This window comes from Porites lutea, chromosome 8, assembly GCF_958299795.1.
Source record: "Porites lutea chromosome 8, jaPorLute2.1, whole genome shotgun sequence".
NCBI lineage: Eukaryota > Metazoa > Cnidaria > Anthozoa > Scleractinia > Poritidae > Porites > Porites lutea.
This window is the reverse complement of record NC_133208.1, coordinates 7683414-7699240: the sequence shown is the minus strand read 5'-3', so window position 1 is coordinate 7699240 and position 15827 is coordinate 7683414. Positions and strand designations below refer to the sequence as shown.

The 15827-nt window shown below is 37.3% G+C and overlaps 1 protein-coding gene and 1 pseudogene across 1 annotated transcript in view; both read left to right on the top strand.

Annotated features, from left to right (window-relative positions):
- Nucleotides 1-15827, top strand: part of LOC140945160 (uncharacterized) — a 388260-nt gene that overhangs the window by 52385 nt on the left and 320048 nt on the right. The window lies entirely within an intron of this gene.
- Nucleotides 1678-12537, top strand: LOC140946916 (mitochondrial inner membrane protein Mpv17-like; annotated as a pseudogene).

Below are 15827 nucleotides of genomic sequence, written 5' to 3'. Positions count from 1 at the left end.
CTCTAGTTTGGTGCTGTTAACGGCTGGAAAATATTTTCTGCAGTTGCAAGAAACAACAGTTGTTGAAATGGTTGTTTGTGAAGTATCCTCTGTAGTCCGTGGTTTCGCTGGGATATCAAGCATGGCTTCTGTCTTGTCTTCAGTATTTTCCTCGAGTTTTCTTGAGCTTCGGAGGTCGCTGTTCGTTGATGGGCATTTGCTTGCTACGCTATTCTTACCATGAAGTAGAAACAAATGGAGTAACCATATACACACAGTTAACAAAATAAATATAACCCTTAGGCCCGGGGAGGGGAGTACTTTAGGAATTTTTGGGTGGAGATGTGCCGCTGGGACCCTGGAACCCTTAGCTTACACCAGAGCTAGTTCAGCTGAATTTTGCTACCCTATACTGGAGTAAACTCTTCAAATCCCCCGCCCCTTATCCTAGATATGATGCCGATTTGATTTTTTTACATTTAGTGGCAATTCCCGGTTTCCCTAGTCTAGGGTAAAATCTTCAACCAATCGATCAATTTCCTGGAAAAAGATACCCTATTCGAGACCCAAACACTCTGTTATATACTCTATCTCAGAACAAACTGCTTGAAAACCATTACTTCACAGCGGCACATACCTACAGCCCATATGTGGCAATACCCCCTCTCCCCCCCCCCCCCACCTCTTTTCTATTCACACATCGTTAAAACCGTGCAATAGAGAAACTACAGGCTCAGTCAAAGCTTTTGCAACATTTGGAAATGCCAAAAGATAAATGTTTATGGATTCAGACCCAGAATTGAAGTGAAGAAAGCTACCTACAATATAATCGCATTAATACAACCAACTCGCAACCATTAGACACCTTTTTCGGGCCTGGTAAATAGGGCCGTTCTGATCATTTTGGGTGTTCATTTCCGCTGTTTAATGCTATTTGCAAGCTTGAAAAAGAATAAGACTAAGGCAATTTGCAGTGGAATAAAATTAAAAAAAAGAAAACAATTTCAATGCAAACGATTCCAAAGTTATATTGTGGGTGGCGACTTGTGCACGGAACAGTATCTTACGTTGAAGCCTGACACAGTATTACGGTACGTATTTTTGTTTCTTAATTGAAGTGGGAAGCAACTTGCACCATGTTGTATTGTCGACGTTTGTTTATCATGACAAATAGCCGCTCAGGAAACAAAGACGTGACGAATCGATCCATGGCTACAAAGGGGCAGCGAAGGGAAATTAGCGACCACTATAAGTTAATTCAACTCGGTGAAATTCTGATCCACTCAAAGTCTTCTAACATAATCATGCGAGTCGAGTGATTCAAATAAAATATATGGCCGCAAACTAGCTGCCTCCATGACGGGGAGGAGGAGAACATTCAAAAATCAATTTGTGGCTATGTGTAGCTATGGGTGGCCGTGTGGATATGTGGGGCTCAGTGTGTAGCTATGTGTGGCTAAGTGTCGCCAGCTAAGTGGCTATGTGTAGGTATGTGTAGCCATGTGTAGCCATGGGTGCAGGCTATGTGGATATGTGTGGCTGTGTGTAGCTATGGGTGGCTATGTGTTGTTGTATGTGGCTATGTGGCAAAGTGTGGTGTGTAGCCATGTGTAACCACATGTGAACCGGTCAGCGGTACCTCTCATTACGGCTCGCGCCATTCTTCTGGCTAGTGGATGGCTAGTCGACTTCGCTCACAAACTAAGATATATGGCAAGCCGTAATGAGTATGCTAAGAAGAGATTGGGCGAAATATCAACAGCTGCTTATAACACATCCTTGGAAAACACAAACTACAGGAACAGGTATTGTAATTAATGAAAGTCAGTTTTTAAATTGATTTGTCATGATTATAGAGAAGACAAATTCTTCACCTCACTCAAATGTCTGCTGAAATCAGTGAAATGTGTGCAAAATCAATAATTGCTGGGAAATAAGCTTAAATTCTTCAGATTCTTTTACCGATCACGTTGTAGGGGTTTAGAATTGTTTTGAAACAAAAAATTAGCTTCGGATGTGCCTTTATTAAGCTTGCAATGTCCTCTAAATTGTCGGGGTATGTCAGGATGTTTGGAGACACACTTGGGACAGTTTGTGTATTGTTAGATTTCGATACAGTCTCCTCAATATTTAGCCAAATGTAAAAGACCTAATGCAAACAGATTTTCCTTAATGGAATTTATATGCATGTTCACGATCAAATTTTAAATGCAGTCATCACATTAACAGCACGCAAAGTTTTGCATATACTGGCGATATAGAGGTTTGCCAGCCCTAGTACAACCATAGAAAGTTAATTAATTCATGTGTATCTGGGTCACCCTTCGAGCTTCATAGTAAAAAGTGCGAGACGGTGATAATACGGTAATTTTTTATTTGTTTGCTTGCTTTTTTAATTTACTTTTTTATTATTTCTTTTTTTTAAAATATGAGGGGTCGAGGAAGGGGCCGGGTGGTGGGGGGTTGGGTTTCAGGTTTTGTAAATGTGTTTGTAGATAGGAATTTTTCTTTTGTGTCCCCGATTAGCTTCTTAACTAAATGTTCTGACAATTCAATTAATTAAACAACTTTATTGACTTTATCTTCGACACGAAGATTCCAGTACCAAAACAATGACAATGACAAATGAAAAAAGTAAAATAAAAGTTAAGTAAGAAAGAAAGGAACAATTAAATATCATAAAAGAAAAATTACTTGGCTATGTACGGTTTCTATGCTACTCGTATGATATTAAGAAAGTTTAATTTAAGAGTTTGGATGCATAACAATTTAGAATATTTTCAATATAAGAGGCACGGAGATTTATGATGTTTTCATCGCATATGGACATGATATATAAAAACAGTGCCTTGCAAGACATATTCGTAACATTACTGTTTATCAAGTATAGGCTCTCCAAGAAGATACCCCTTATATGAGAAAGTGATGAGCGGGTACATTTCAACAAATAGTGGAATTCATCACCAATTTTAGATCTATTACAAAGGGGGCAAAGACTCTCAACTCTGGGTATCTTCTCGTAGCGCCCAGATTCAAGAGGTAGCAAGTGGCAAGAAATTCGCATTTTGGTTACTGCCACTCTTGTCTTAACATTCTTTATTAAATCAAGTTAAGATTCAAATCTGACTTCGTTTTTCACTTCACTATACAGACTTAATTTATTGCCAACTGAGGAGTCAAATTTATTCTTGTTGTTCAGACTTTTTGACCAATATTCCTGGTATTCTTTAAACAAATTTCTTTTAAACATTCTAACCAGGTGAGGAAATGTCCTGTAGTCAAGATGTGGCAGGTTTGGAGTATAATCACTTAATTTGGTAAAGTGTAATAGGTGTATTACAGTAGTAAACCATGAATGTTTACCTACATTATTTTAAAAATGGATGTTTATCTCTAGGGCACTATTTAAACTTTGGTTATTTTGTAAGGTAAGTAATCTTAAGAAGTACTTAAAAATTCACAGCATGGTTGTAACTTGCTTTAGAGTGAACCCCTAAGGTCATTTTGCATACTTTGTTATGCATATTCTCGGGTGTTATTCGTTCATCAAAAATGCTCGAGACAAATTTGACATAGTTTTTCCCGACTGATTTTAAAAAACAACCCCAAATTTCACAGTTGTACAAAAGGATTGGGCTCACAAGAGAATCAAAAAGTTTACGAACTGTTGAGACAGATGCACCATTGTAAATATTTACTTCTGACAGCAAACTATAAAGAGACCTGGTGGCTTTATTATATAGCTTTTTCTGGGCCAGTGAAAAAGAACCAGAAGGCATGAAAGTTATCCCAAGGTAGACGTAACTATCTGTTACTTGGATTGGCTGGTTTCCTATCTTGAATTCACCTCTAAATATTCCACCACTTTTATTGAAAATAATAGCTTTTGTCTTCTCTATATTTATCCTCATTTGCCATTTCTTAGCATAACAACTTAACTTATCAAGGCATCTCCTGCAAACCATATTCTGATTCAGAAAGCAGGATAAGATCATCTGCATATAGTAGACAATTGATTTTGCATTCTCCCATGATCAAGGGATCACAAGTGGGATCAAATATATCAATAATGTCATTTCAAATGTGTTAAATAATGTTGGGCTCAGGTTACAACCCTGTTGTACCCCAACTAAAGGAGTAAACATCGCCGTTAGCCCGCTTTTTACTTTGACTGCTGAAACAACTCTGTCATACATACTTTTCAGTAGAAATATAATCTTCTGAGAAAATCCATATTTCATTAGTTTTTTCAGAAAAGGACTTTTCTCCAAATTGTGTCATAGGCCGTTTGAAAGTCGACAAAGCAGGCGTATACCTTTTTATCATTTTTCGTTTAAAGATCAATTAGACTTCAGAACAAAAATGTGGTCAGACGTCCTATAGCCTTTTTGGAAGCCAATTTGGTTGTTATGTATTATATTGTGTCCATCAAGATATTTTTTGTTAGACGGTCATTAATAATTAGGGTAAAGAATTTACCTAAACAACTGCATACAGTAATTCCGCGATAGTTATTAGGGTCGCCTATATCACCCGCTTTAAAGACGGGTGAAATATAAGCCACGGACCACAACTGGGGAAATATGCTGGAATTCAAAATTTAATTAAAAAGAATTTGCAATACAGGCGCAATGATGGACACGCTTGATTTGATCATCTCATTAGATAATCTATCATTTCCGGCTGCCTTGCCAGTTTTTAATTTGGTCAATGCTCAATACGTTTCTCTTCAAGCGTGATTGGTTCGTCTGGGATTGGTTCATCTGATTTTGCAAATTCAGCAATTTCAGATACGTTGAAGTCAACCAACTTCTCAAACCCACTCTTTGGGGAGTTTTGGGGGGTAGAGAGTTTTCTAAAATAGGTAAACCATTCTTCTGCATCAATTTTGTGTGATATTTGGTTGGCTGATTTTTGTCTTAATTCGTTTACCATTTCCCAGAAATCCTTGGGATTGTCAGACTCCAAAGAAGCAATTTTTTGAAGTAAGAATTCTTTAAAAGATCTTTTCTTTGTTTTTACTAATTTCTTATAAGCTTTCTTTATTACAAAAAAATAATGTACCTCGCACAATGAGATCAGAGGGAAATTATTTTCGAAGTCAGTTTTCCAAAGCGCAGTACTTCTCTTTTAAGTTCGAAACAAGATTTATCAAGCCACTTGTTTTTCCTTTTCCGGGAATATTTGGGTTTCTTCAACACAGGTAAACCTGATTTAACAGGTAACGTGGCTTCAGTAATACTGAAAACAACATCCGCAAGATCTTTAACAGCATCATCGGCATCATAAGGCCTTAATGATGCCGATGACGCTGTCAAGGAGGCGTCTTTCAGACATGCATTAGAAAATTTGTTGAGGCGGTCTACCACCTGTTGTGATGATAATTTCGTCCAAAAATTTTGTTTTGAATATATTGTTCCATTTGAAAGACACATTAATTAAGTACATGTCATGTAAGTCGTGTAACATTAATAAAGTACATGTAAGTCATACATGCCAACTCTCCCAGATTATCTGGGAGTCGCCAGGATACGGCACTGATCTCCTGCTCTCCTGTGCAGGTCACCATATCTCCTGCATAAAATCATCTTTAAAGCTTTTCTGTGCCTTAATTTGAGATCTAGCCCATTTTTTCCTCAAAACTTGAATTTTTCTTGTTTGCAGGACGGTTTCTGGGATATTTGTGCACGTATTTAGTCACTCACTTGAAAAAGATTATTTCTAGCAACAAAATGATAATATAAATTTTGATAGTATGTTCTTTATGTAAGACTTCATATGATGTCCTATCAAGTCATTGCCATTGGGGGCTGGGTCAATTTGTCAGGTGGGGGGGAGGGGGGGGGGGTATAAAAAAAGCAGTCAGATTTTCGATCTCCAGAGGTTGGCATTCCTGGTAAGTACAGTAAAACGCTGCGAAGAAGAACCTAGGATTTAAGAACCTGCTGGCAGAAATTTGTCATTTTAATACTCCAAGATATAAGAACCAGTTTAGCCAAGAAAAATCAACAGGTTCTTATATGTGGGGTTAGACTACATTTTCATAAACACTTTGACCAAAAGTCTGGTTTTAATATGGGAAATTTATGTTACAGTACTGCAAATATAATGTAAAATGCAACAACCTAGTTTTGTTAGATTTTTTGTAAATAAATGCCTATTATGAAGGACAAATACCATATATAGCAGTTTCTTGTAATCAACAACAGTATCCTTCTTCAAAAAAATTGGAAGAACCTACCGGGATAATTAAGGACCTATTTAGCCGAAACTTCCAATAAGTACTCCAAACTATAAGAATCTATTTTGCCAAACTTCAAAAAATATAGGTTCTTATTCGTGGCGTTTTACTGTATGTATGTATGGACTGTATGTATGTAAAATACACTCACCTTTGTCTGATGTCATGGACTAGTATTTAAACTATTACAACTCAGTTCATGATTGAAAGGACCAAAAGAATGGCACATGCAGGGAGTGGTCTCAGGCTGTTTAGTCCAGTTAGTTGACTTTTAATATTATTGTTCTCAAGGCATTTTTCATTTGTCAGAACTGGCCGGCTGGACCATTGCCGCACCAGTCAGTGAAAAATGAAATTATATAGGCTTTGTTCAGGAGTTTTTTGTTGTTGTTGTTGTTGTTGTTTTTGGAAAAACTATCTCCTTCATGCACACTAGGTAGGATTTGCAGATCTGGCTGGATAGTTTGGATTAAATGTGAAATTCTCATTATTAATGTTGGGAATCATCTGGGTGGTCAGTTGTGACAATTGTAAAGCACTTTAAGTCAAGTATGAAAAGATTCAAATATTCCTTCCCCAATCAAAACACTTGATCACCACAAGTCAAACAATATACCAATTTATTGAATCCGCACCATCTGCCCTGTTTTGTGAAAACATATGATTATAATTAAAAGTAGTTCAGAGAGAAAATATTGCACATTATCTCTGTGAAATTCACCTGGACCTTTTTCAAGACACCTAATACAATATGCATTTGTTGTTTATGTCATCCAGGAATAATTACACTATAAATGGTATTTAGTTAAAGGTGTGGCTATGCAGGACTAAACGGAGTGCAATTCAGTGAGTATATATAAATATCATGTGAGTGAGTTAGGACTACTGATTAGAGATTATGAGCCTGATTACCCCTGAATTGTGCTCTAGACCAATTTTAAGCTAGCAAGCCAACTGGGAGCTGGTTATGTACTAGTTAATTATCAATTATTGAATGAGGCTGAGTATCATCACCTTCCTCGACCTCCATAATTCTTCAGATGATATGAAAGCTGAATTCAATAGTTATTTTGTATTCATTCAGTTTAATTCCTAGTTTAAAAACAAGCTAAAACATGGTTACCTCCCATCGATGTTAAGTTCATTTTTGATATTGCACGTTAATTGGCAAGTTTAGGAGATAATTAAAGGATTGTTCAGCTACACAAATATTCTCCAAATAGCAGATGTTGTCCTTCAAGTAATTGTCTTCTTGTTGTTCTTGCCATGTTTTTAGCCTATAGTTCGCTTATTTCTTTCTTGTTCTCACTACCAAAATAAGTTTACTCAACCCAGGTCTTCTAGGTTAACGGTTCAATAATCTGCAACTTTGCTGCACTCTTGATGTCATGAGTTCAATGATGGCAAAATTCTTCCAAATTTGGTCAAACAGTAGCTTGTTATGATGAGTTATGCCTGTGAATGAATGTAATAATTCATGTTATAACCCGTTCAAGGATTAAGATGAAATCATGAAAAATGAAACTCAGCAATTTGTACTGCAGGATGTATTAAAAAAAAGAATTGCATGGAAAGATGTTTTTGCTTTCTGTTGATCAGAGTGCTATGAAATACATAAAGTGTATTTAAACCCCAGTTCCCTGCTTGCTGGTACAGTCAAATCTGTTAATACGGACACTGAGGGCCGCCATAGAAAGTGTATTTATTAACAGGGTATTCATATTAAGTAGGTTGAAAGAGATAATGTAAGGGTAAGGACTTTCTTTCCCCAGGGACAAAGCAAACTGTTTGTTTTAATGAGCTGTCTTCATTAAGTAGGTGTACAAAAAATGGGGTATGACTGCTTGTATATAAGGGGATTGCTCTTGGCTGAAAGATTGTCTTTAATTTCACAGTTGCACTATATACCTAGATAGCTATACGTAATTTGCAGTTCGGAAACAACCATCCAAAAATGTGCATGCAGCGAAATGCGTACGTGTGCAATTTGTGCATATGCGTCTACGTCTGAGTGTACATGCATCTCTGACTCGTCACATTAGTATGTATGTGGTTACTTATTGTATACTTGTTGTTCATGTTTTGTTGTTGATTTTTTGTGGAATTTAATTATAAGTCAGTAGATCTTAATCAATGAATTGCGATTTGGGAACTTAAAGGAACTGTATACAAGTAAATATACACTTATCTTCCTACAGCATGACTCAAACATTTGAACAAGCATCGATCTGCATCATCAGCATTAAATGAATCTTTAGCTAAATGTTTACACATCTGTTATAAGTTCAAGCATGTTTTTCTTTAAAACTGAAGAAGAATGTATGTATTTTGGATTTAGTAAACCAATTTCTCCAGCTGTCTGATCACAAGAAATGCCGATGACATAAATTTATAAAGCACAATTAAGTGTCAGTCATTTGGCTATATATGGTGAAGTTAGCTAAGAACCTTGGCCTTGTCACTTTGACTTATAAACATTCACAGAAAATATTTCCCAAATAGTGGATATTGCTAGCGATGTTTATTAGGAAGATTTAAACTTTCTGTCATGGATACCCAACATTTATTTGCATCTTTGACAAAACATGAAAGTATAAACAATAATTGCTGACATGAACTAACTTGACTATGCATGTAAAATAATTATTTACGGGCAAGTTAGTTCCTGTCAGAGTCAACATAGAATGTGCAAGATAGTTCATTTCAAAATACTTGCCTCTTAATCAACATTTGTCTCTGCTAGTGTACATGGTTTTGTGTCTGCTCCTTGTAAAAATATCAAGATCTACATGGATAATAATATGTAGGGACAAAAGTGCAGAGCATCTTCGACCAGAAATGGAATTTCTTTGCAACTCACTGTTTTATTTATTTTTATTTATGTTGATTGCTTGACTGATAAGCACTGGAAAAAAAGTGTAAACAATTTGATGCTTACATCTACAAATTTTTGTAATTATTAACACTATAATAAGTAACTAATTCATTCCTAGGTTTCACAGTATCCTTTTTATAATTAACTGCAGTTTAATAATACTGTACAAGTATATCTTTCTTTTGTTGTTTATTGTTGCTCATAGAATTAATAAGATTTTTGTTACAAACACAAAGATTTTGTATCTGTGCGTCTTAGTACGCCCCTGATGCATAAAAATCCCCAAAGGTGCAAAATAAATCAAAGATCGGTTGATCGATAGATCTGAAGATGTGTTCTTGTAGAATATCTAGTTCATGTGATTTCTGTGGTAGTTATTAGGGCTTTTGTTAAACAAGGCTTTTTTCATTTAGCCTTTGTTGTGTATTAAAATAGAAGGACTCTAAAAACATTTCAGTATACTGTACATGTAATACAGAATTTTGGAGTCTGTCTTCAGATTAACTGTCTGCAGATTTTAACATAAAGGCAGAAGCATTTTCAATGTACGACTCATTGTTTTTTGAAGTGGGACTTATTGGTACTAGCTGGCATGGACTGGGACTCATGATTTTTCACAAGATGAGTCCCAGGACTGACACCATACCTATTTGTAGCAAAATCACTACAAACAATTTGAGAGCAATTTTCTACAAACGACTTTCTGATTACAGTACTGCATTTTCTTAGTGAGATTCTCATAACAGAAAGATTAACTATTCTACACTATTTGTTAACTAAATTGTTAAAAGCTAAAACATGTTTTTGCATCAATTGAATTCCAAAAATAATGGTCCAGTTTTGTTATGCAAGACTATATTAATTAGTTTATCCTGTTGTCTATATCTATGAATAGCAAGGATGGACGTGTATTAACACTTGAAAAGGCTGGGCCAACTTTTTCAAAGTCTTATAACCGAGTGCGCCTTATAACCGAATAACTACGGTATATGCCTGGAAAAATTACCATAAAAGCTATTATGGTTAATTAGTGCTCCCTGATGAAAATTTTGTTTGCATATCTTCTTTAAAGCTCTAAAGAAGCATTTGTTGTATGGGTAAAGGGACTAAGTTCTGACGTAGCACAAAATAATTAACCTATACTGCAATATCCTGATGACAAAAATGTATTTTCTGGTACTTGAACCAGAAAACAAGCTCGATCTGATAAATTATTGAGAATGCTAGTTTTGAGGTTGAACTGGGGTCTGACTATTATGGGGTTGGGACTTTGAGGTAGGATGAAATTATTCTCTCTTAACATTGATTGCAACCCTGGTCCATGTGAACTTAGACTACAGGTCATCATTAAGTTTAAGCACTTGTCTCAGTGGTAGCCAACTTAGTTGCCAATGTACTGAGTATAACCTGGGAAAGAGTATCAATTCTACCCTGGGACTGGGGGTTGGGGTGTGAGGGGGTAGGGGACTTGTTGGGGGAGGTGGGAAAAATAGGGGAACTTACCTCACATCACTGCAGCTCGCATTCAGGGGGCTTGACAGAAATTCTTCCCCTTACACATTTACTTCTGTGAACTCTGATGCCATCTCCTTTTAGTACATTTGCATCCTAGATGTATGCAAGCTACAGTTGGAGTCTACTTAAACTTGATGATCTTATGGAATATTATAGGAGACTGTCTTTAAGTCTAATGTGAATTAACATGAACTTGTACAGGGTACAAAGAAAGTAAGTTTATACAGCTTGCCATTAGTTTGGGCTTATAGCATGCACTATCCCACTCAGCAAAAGTCATTTCAACTAGCCCCAAATACTTTTTGGTGAGCTGCATTGATTACATAGTTCTTAGACTGTAATTTGAATTCCTCAAAAAACTGCACTTGTACATCAGTCAAGTTAAGAATGAAATTCGGTAGCCCAATAGCAAAATCAAATATGGGAGTACTTCCCCTTGGGTGGCAATTAGACAGTGTAACTCTTCATTGCTCTTTTTTCCCGTAGGTGTCCTTGTTGCTGCCAGAGATATCATCACCCAGCAATTTGCTGAGCGAAGGGGCACAAATCTTGACAGCTCATATGGGAGTGGTTGGACTAGTTATTAGCCCTGTGCTAAGATCATGATATCTTACACTGGAAGGGATTGGCCCTGGGGCTGTAAAAACTGCCGGCTTTAAAACAATGCTGCCGTATAAGAGTCTCTTTGCTCCTCTTATGATATGCTTCTTTTTCAGTGTGTCAGAAACACTTGCTGGAAAAACGACCGCGTGAAATTAATGAGATGCTCCAGGAATGCTACGTACAGACACTCACAAATTACAAGATCTGGCTCCTTGCACAGACTCTGAGTTTTACGCTTGTGCCCATTCAGCACCGTGTTGGCTTTGTCCAAATTGTAGCAATATTTTGGAATGCATACCTGTCATGGATGGCTAACTAGCATCACCTGATGCTGCAGCCTTAACTGTTAAGGACCCTTTGGAGCTGGTGCAGTGATGTGACTCACAGTACCTTCTGTATGGTTAGTTGATTCAGTAGAGCTGGTCAACCAGAAGTTTATCGTGTAACTATAATGTCAATATTTCCAATGCAATTACACTGTAAATACTAATATTGTTGTGATAACAATTTACTATATAAAATTATTTACAATTCAACGACACAAGTTATACAAAAGTGGTGTTTGAAATATTGGAATCACATTCTCATCAGACATTGATTGAGGTTGAGGATAAAAATTCACATCTACAGACAATCCTTCAACTAATTCAGTTCTATTAAAAAAAATCATAGTGTAGATATCATTTACTACTTTGGTCCTAATTTGAAGTCACAAGAGACAAAAAATATAGTCTGTCACAATGCCAAAATATGAACAGGTCAAATTTCAGCTTCTGATTATTTATTACTGCATGCTGCTGTTACCATTGCTTATTTATTTTCTTCAGGCATATAATATTTTTCATGGGCTGGGTGGGAATGATGCTATTATGTATAAAGACTGGAGCAGCAAGCCTTTGGTAATTTAGTCTAAATTGCGTGTGCCGTAAATTCTGAGAAACTAAACGTAAACTAAAGCAAATCAATTTTTAAATAATACGTGGTTTAAATTTTACAAACTTGTTTTATCAGTTGATTATCACACACTGGGCATTTTATTTTGAGAACTCTACAGGCAAGGAATAATAAATTATTAGAAGGCTGTTTTGAAAACATTGTTGGAATGTCATTGTGTCGGAAGGAACAAACCAATCAGGTGCAGTGTGGGAAAAATAAAATACAATCAACAATGGTGATTAGTTTGTGGTTTTGTGACTAGTTCAGGGGAATTGTAATCATTGGTTCCAACACATGCTGCTGAAAATTGTTAGGTGCAGTTCATGGCCAGGTGTTCTAAATTTAACAGTAAAGATATTTTTGCTGTGAAACAAATCACTCTGTGACAATAATAGGGGTCTTACTAGTTGGGGGGAGAGGGGTGTAACCCCTTTAAACACCAACAGCAACAAACAAATTTTCCAGATTGACCTCCATACATTTTCTTAGAGAATAATTTGTTGAAAGATCAAAACATTTCCTTGATTGTGATCTTTTTGATAATTCTCATAACTTTTCCTTTTGACGATGTAGTGATGTTGTTAGGAGAAAATCGTTGTTGATCACTCAAAGGGCGGGGAGAGAGGGCTTATCAGAGAGGTTACACTAGGGGAGGAGGGGTGGCTTATAAATCAGGTGGGACCCCGAGTCCCACCTGATCTGTACTCCACCCAGGAGGGTCACCCCTCCTGATTCCCCTTAGTTCGATAAGGGATATGAGCCTCACCACCGGAGACTGTTGTCAGGACTTCTGTCCAGGGTGGCTACCCCTGGTACCACTCGATCTTGTGTTCCTCCCGGAAGGACTTCTCTCCTGGTCCCCTTACCTCTAGATTTCTAGTGCGACCGGAAAACCGTCAACAATTGAAATATTTTAGGAATGTTTATCGTGTTATGACCAATCACAGCAAAGATCAGCACACACGAACTAGCCACAAAACCAGAAACTAATCAGCGTTCTTAGTTTTCTCAAGCCTAATTGGCTTTTTTCTTGCAACGCAATAGCATTCCAGAAATATTACTGTTGTTCACGGTTTTCCCGGTTTGACTGTAAACGCTTCCCTGCCACCAGAATTTTGCCGATTTCTTTCTTGTGTGTTTTCTGTTCGATTCGCTATCTGGCGAAAAACCTTTATGCAAAACCACTGCCGATTGGAAGAGTTTATTAATATAATGGCTTAGTTAATTCTAAGCGTGCCCATTCCCCTTCCCCTGGCATTTGTTGGGCATTTGTCATTTTGTTTTGGAAAAGCGGCAAATGCCCCGCAGTGGGGCCGGGCATTCATACAAATACCGCACGGTGAGCTTAAAAAATGGGGTGCAAACGCCCCACCCCGGGACAACACCAAACTTATATTCTCCAGTAAATAAGCTGCAGAATACCACATTTGAGGGAAATCTGTAATTATCTGATCAAACTCGCGCGTGAAGCACCCTACGCAAATTGCTCCTAGCCGCTAGTTATAATTATTGCAAAAAAGATCACAGTGATCTGATTAATCTCAATAAAGAAGAAAGAACTATAAATTAGAATTTTAATAATACCATGTTTTCGAAGATGTTTGATATAGTGAATGTTTAACAAACAACCGACGCGCTTTACATGAGCATTTCCTCATCACGATGGAACCCTTGAATTGTCGCATTAATCCAAGATCGTACAATACACGAAGTTTATATTAGCTTTCAAATATCTGAAAGTGTCTTTTTGTTTAACCTCTCCAAACGATAATTACATTAATTGCTTTTCCTCCATGTTCGAGCTGATGACGATGGCGGGAAAAAATTTCTTAGACGGATGCAAAAAATACTGTGGCGGTAGGGAAAGATGGAGCGAAAACTACGCATACCTTTTTAAAGCGTAAGTATTAAATATATTCTTTACAATGCTATCTGAATAGGTATATTTTTAGTGAAATATTGAAAAAGGAACGACGGTAACCGAGTCTAGAAGAAATGGCAAATGCCCCACCCCCGGGCAGAGGTTTTCTAACAAATCCCCACCACCGGGACCGACAAGATGAAAAATGCCCGAAAAACGCCCCCGGGGAGGATGGGCATCATTGGAATTGACTCAGCCTTAATTATGTTTGAAAAAACTTCCGCCTTCTAAATTTCACCTTAGAAAAAAAAAAAAGCCCTGCCCCGCAAGTAATAGCCCTGACACGTTTCTCATAAACGAACGTTTTACCAGTCTCTTCTTTTTGCGGTCGCTCGTTGCACTGCGGGCGCCGCTAGTTCCAAGTGTTCGAAAGTGTCGTCATGTCAATTCGTCATGAAACGTCCCTATGATAACTGTAAGTTTTGAAAGTTTTAGTTTACATCTGCAACCATATTAACACAGTCTGATATAAGGTAACTCGACTTGGTGGAATTCTGATCCCAAAGTTTCTTTTAAAAAAACACATGGCCGCGAACCAGCTGCCCCCGAGACGACGAAGAGGAGAACAAAAAAAAAGAAAACACAAAAAGTAAAATGTTTGTATTTCATGGGCATATATTTAGCTAGACAACTCCTTGGGCCGATACAAGGGGTACAGCCACAAATTCTATGGTTTATTGTCAGACATTACGCAATTTCGTTTAGAGGTCCAAACTGCAGTTTTAAGTATCACGTAGGAATTAGTTTCAGGGCGGAAAGCCAATGTGATTACCCGGCATGCAGGTTAAGCTTAAAGAAACTGAAAGTATTTATGATAAGAGAACAGAAGAGAAGAAGAAGAAAAAAAGATAAAGCAATCTTTGAAAACTCAATATTTAATTTTCTATAGCTCTTATCGTGCTTTCTGTTTTAGAATGGTGTCTTTTAGGGATCAATAAAGTTTAGTACACACCTAGGTGGATCTCATTTAGGGGTTTAATTCCAATTTCCTGACGGGCGTCCCCGCCCCCTAGTCATATAGAAGGTACCCCTCGGGTAAAACTGACCCCTTGGTATCACTTCTATTGCCTTCCATTAACGCAGTTTTTCCTGCCAGCACAGTTATTAATTGGCATTTAAGACCCTTCCTGGTCAACGTTGGAAAGAGCCAGAGCGCTCGGCAAACGTTCCTCGTTAAAGTTAAAGATACTAAATAAACAACAATATAAACGAAGATAAAGATAGGCTAAGGAACTCAGACTGAATGTTTCAGAATAATTGTTATGATACGAATTGTACAGTTATCGTAATGCTTCAAGAGAAACTGAAAAGTTAGCCTGAGTAGCATTCCACTTAAAAAAAGTGTCTTGTGGTATATTAAAAGAAAAAAAAAAACAAAGAAAAGAAAAGAAAGAAAGAAGTGGCTCATATTATTAAAAAATATATATATATATTCAAGAACAAAACTAGTGAAATGAAAAGTTCCTGACAACATTCAGGACAACAGCTCTCGTATAGGGGCAATTGTTTGAAATTATAATGTACGCGAAGAGACTAAAGTTCAAATGGTCGCATTCACATTGAGCCTGGTTGTAGGCTTGAGTACCAATATTCAGGGTTTCGCAGTGGGTGTAGTGGCGGTGGGTTTATTAGTATGGGGTAGTGTTGAAGCTTGTAGGGTAGTTCCGAGTACGATTTTTGCTCGATATAAATACAGTCGCACATGCATTTGTACGCTCCGTGCATACACGCACCATAAGTGTACCCGGCCATGCTAA